The sequence below is a fragment of the Panicum virgatum genome, chromosome 4K, assembly GCF_016808335.1.
Source record: "Panicum virgatum strain AP13 chromosome 4K, P.virgatum_v5, whole genome shotgun sequence".
NCBI classification, from domain to species: Eukaryota; Viridiplantae; Streptophyta; class Magnoliopsida; order Poales; family Poaceae; genus Panicum; species Panicum virgatum.
Window position 1 is genome coordinate 22,649,666 of NC_053139.1, and position 4,648 is coordinate 22,654,313.

The window sequence follows — 4,648 nt, forward strand, 5'->3', positions numbered from 1 at the left end:
TTTCTGGTCCACTAGCTGCAAGCACATAGCAGTAGGGGCAAGCTCATGATAGTTTAGTTTGTCGTAAACTACCTTGGGCATGATGCGGACGCTTGCTCCCAGATCACACAAAGCGTGTGAGAAATGCGGACTCCCAATTGAACATGTGATTGTGGGGCATCCTGGATCTTTCTTCTTCTCCAGGAGAGGATCGAGTATAGCTGCGCTACACTCCTCTGTGAGTTGCACGACCTCGGTGGTGGGCAGGCTTCTCTTGTTACCAAGTATATCCTTGATGTACTTGGCATAGGTTGCTACCTGCATAGCATCAAGAAGCGGTATATTGACATACAACTTCCGTATTAACTCGATGAACTTGCCGAATTGCTCGTCGGCCACTGGCTTCCTTATCCTTTCCTGAAATGGTAAGGCAGTAGTGTCATGAAACTCCCGTGAAGTTCTAGGGGGTTCCACGGTTTCTTCCTGGGCAGCAGTGATGTTGGACTCTTCGGCCTCCTCCTGGTCTTCGTCTGCAGCAGAGGTATTGCTGGCGGGTACGGCTTTCCGCCGAGATCCTGCATCTTTAGGGTATGGTGGTTCTTGCATGGACTTACTCGTCCGCGTAGTTACCGCACTAACACTCTCTTTAGGGAGAACTTCTGGTTGCCCCGGAAGTTTTCTCAATTTGTTGTTAGGACAAGATGAGGCTAGTTGAGCAACTTGAGTTTCTATCATTTTATCGAAGCTCAACTGATTTTTAATAACAGAGTTTATACCCTCTAGTTGTCCGGCCAAAGACTCCAAAATTTTATCATTAGCAAGGAATTTCTTACTAATGTTGTCATTAATTTGTTTTGGCCATAGACTAGGTCCTTTAAAGAAGGCTGAAAATTGTTATTAAAATTCACACCTTGCTGCTGACTGAACGGGAGGTTGGGCTTGGAATTCCAACCCTGCTAAGGACGGAAGCCTGAGCTGTTGGAGTTGTTTGCTCAACGAAGTGAGCTTCCTCCTGAGTGACCGGGCAAGAGCTGCCCATATGTCCAGTTTCTCCGCACACCTCGCATGTCATGCGAGAATCCATAACTTGGTTAGCCTCCTGGTGTGGAGACTCCAGTCTCTTCAGGAGAAGGTCCATCTTGGCAGCAAGCATATCGATACTGTCGATCTGATGAACTCCCTTGCGGGGTTGCTGCTGCCTATCACCTTTCCAACTCTGGTTGGAAGCAATCTTCTCTACCAGCGCCTTTGCTTCAGGCACGCTGAGTGAAAGAAAGGATCCACCTGATGCTGCATCAATGTGATTCTTGGCTGGCGTGTTCAGGCCATTGAAGAAACTCTGAATAATCAGTCATTCCTCCATGCCATGGTGGGGACATGCTACAATGTATTCCTGGAATCTCGCCCAAGCTTCCAAATGGCTTCATCCGGGAGCTGCTGAAATCCAGAGATTTTTCCTCGGAGGGCATTGGTTTTGCCCACCGGAAAGTACTTCGTCAGGAATGCATTGGAGCAAGCTTCCTATGTCGTGAAGTTTGCTTTATTGGTGTAAAACCACATCTTTGCCTTGCCTAGCAAGGAGAATGGGAACAGCCATAGACGGACGTTATCCATCGTGGTACCTCTGGGGTTGATAGTGCTGCTCACTTCCAAGAAATTTTGAAGGTGAGCGTTGGCATCCTCCGATGCCTTTCCATAGAATGGACTCGCTTGAACCATGTTCACCAGTCCCGACTTGAGCTCAAAGCCATCATTGCCTTGGTCATTGTTCAGTCCAGTAGGGATGTGGCTGCTGGACAGGGCCGAGTACTGCCTGAGAGTCTTGGCCATGGGTGGTGCTGAGACTGACAAACGAGGATTCCAAGTGGGTTTCTTCTGGGGTGGGACGATGCGGCGTCTCACAATTCGCCCAATTCTCTGAGGATTCGGATCAAAGTTGGATAGTAGATCAAAACCGATCATGCACTGCTCTGCATCGAATAAACAAGAGAGAGAGCAATGGTAAGCCCGCTAAAATTAGCGGTGATAAGACAGTAAGTGTTTTCACTCAATTGTACGATAACTTTAGCCAATTGCTTCCCCGGCAACGGCACCAGAAATGCTTGTTGGTGTCTCTTATGCTCAATCTGAATAGGTATTCTGCAAGCGCACAGAATTTGCCGATGTAGCATTTCACCTTGGAGTATTCTAGGGTATCGTGAAAATCCTCAGGGAAGCACTATGATAAATTGTATCATAAATCGTAGTGATAACCTTTACTGAAATTATCGACCGACTAATTCAGCAGGGGTAAGCCATATAACTGATAAGATAAGTGGCCAGGCTATGACCATGCGACACACAGGAGATTCTATACCTTAGAGAGGTAGCAGCTGGGAGGACAACGAGCGAGAAAGGACTCCTGAAACACTTTTATACTACTGAGCTAGCCTCACTAGAACTAATCTAAGCTTCTAACTTGATGTCGAAACTAGGAGCTTACTTCGGCGGCCTAAGCGAAGGGCGCAGACTGGGGTGAGAAGGGGCCCATCATACTTTCGGCAATCCTACTGCTATGAAAACACCCAAACGTGGTGGACTACGAGGGACGGACAAGGTTGTCACCACTTTCCGCCTACCACTACGGTACCGTGCGGTGGAACACACTTTCTAGCTAGCACTGAGTCAGACACCACGTTTGCTCTCGATACTAGGATTTCTCGTGAGGCCTTCAAGAGAAATCCCCCTCAACCTAGTGAACTAACTTGAGTTACACTAGTACGGGTGAGAAAACCCGTAAGACTAACTCCGACAGACAAGAAAGGGAACTTAAACTGAACTAGAGGTAAAACATACTCCCGTAGACAAGTACAAGTACTTGGAAAGGTAAAACTTGCGGAAAGTAAAGCTGACTCAAGTAAATAAAGAAGATAACTTATATTGAAAATGTCTAAGGAAAAGATACAAGAGCTTTACCAAGCTCCGATGACAACTCCGGATCCCCGAGACAAGCTCGACTCGACTCTAACTCCCAACTACTAAACTGCTCTAGACTTGAGAAGAGAGAATTGCTCCTTTTGAGTGTGTGTTTACAAGTGAGGGGGAGAGAGGTATTTATAGGCTTCCAAGGTCGGTAGAAGGCCGGTATTGCCGTTGGCACCAGGTGCACGCAACTGTAGAGGTGGTGCTTAACTTCCACGCGAAGCCGGGAGGCGAGAGACTGACTTGTGGGGCCGGGCGGCCTAGCCTAGGCCAGCCAGCCTGGCCCTGCTGCCACCTGTCCACCATCTTCGCGTGGACGGCTTCTGATCACTCCAGGAGGTCGGTTCTTCGGGTATCTTCCTTGGATGCTGGAATCTTAGGCCGGGCGGCCCGGGGGAGGCCGGGCGGCCTGGCTCCGGGGCCTCTCGGCCCTCCATTTCACCGATGTTGCATATCAACGCTCCACATTGCCTCTGGATTGGGTGTCTTCGTCATTTGACGCTCGTGGCACTGACAAATGGGATTTTGGGTTGATCCTTGTGCCTTCTGGGTCCACCGACAGGATATGACATGCTAACCTTGTTTTGGAACCTTATGAATATGTCACATTGCTTCAGTGAAATTATTGGACCCATGTATGTGGAGGTGTCAGGCCGGTCGGCACAGAATGTGCCGGCCGGTCGGGATTTTCTCTGATTTTGACCATCTTTGGACCCTGGATTCCTGCAAACACAACTCATCCAAAACTTGTGGAACTTATTAGAATCAAATATAATATGCATGGAACATAGTGTAAAACTTAATTTTATTCCCGAGAAGTTGACGGTCAAAACATGAGATAATGGCCATCAACAGTGGTATGATATGTGGACCATAATGTGATCAAGATAAATACTAGTACACTTCTTGATAGTACGAATAGTGTGTAATTGAAGAAAAGGTGTCGGTTGAAGATAATGATCCATATGGAATGAGGCCTTTGAGAGGTGCTTGGCTAACCAATCATGAAATCCATAATCGGCAAAAGTTGGAGTATAATGACTATTTATAAGTGGTCTCGGTATAGCATTATGAGATATACTTTAGCGAGAAATTTTTCCTAGGGTCTTGATATATTTCGTTAATACCCAAGTAATTGGAAAGCTTTGGAAGTAGGTGACCTATCAAGAAATGGGTTTTCAGAGATCATGATTCATTGGATCCACTATGGAGATTCAAACCATAAAACTCTATCCTTGTCGCCATAAAACATTTAGACTTCTCCATTCTTAGAGCTTGTGCTTGACGATTTTCGCAAGACAAATTCTGGGCAGTTGATAGAATTGATCATAACTGATGAATCCAAGGTCCTAAAATTCTCCAATTTTTATTGTAGGTGCCTAAGATAATTGTGATCATTTCTTCTAGTCAACTCCAACTCCTAAATAGAGTTTAAGATAGTCATATCCTTAAGTGTTTGCCTAAAGGTTGACCCAGATTTCAGACTGAACAGAGTGCTAGTATTTTGATTGTAAGTACCAAACCACTTCACTAAAAATTCTCAAAAATTTACAATAGCTTCTAGACTGAGTTAACCACAACATTCATGTTTAACGTTTTCTCAGAAAAAGCTTTTCAGTGGGTCGAAAAATTCATGTGGCCAGACTGCTACAAGTTTACAGAATTATAGGGGTTTACCAAAAGGCTGAATTTTGTGGGTTACACTTCT

General features: G+C 45.9%; 1 non-coding gene across 1 annotated transcript; it reads left to right on the forward strand.

The window, feature by feature from the left end:
- Window positions 1-1,340: 1,340 nt before the first annotated feature.
- LOC120705369 lies at window positions 1,341-1,446 on the forward strand. The gene has a single exon (XR_005687950.1). It is a non-coding gene; the product is annotated as a small nucleolar RNA R71 (small nucleolar RNA).
- Window positions 1,447-4,648: the final 3,202 nt, after the last annotated feature.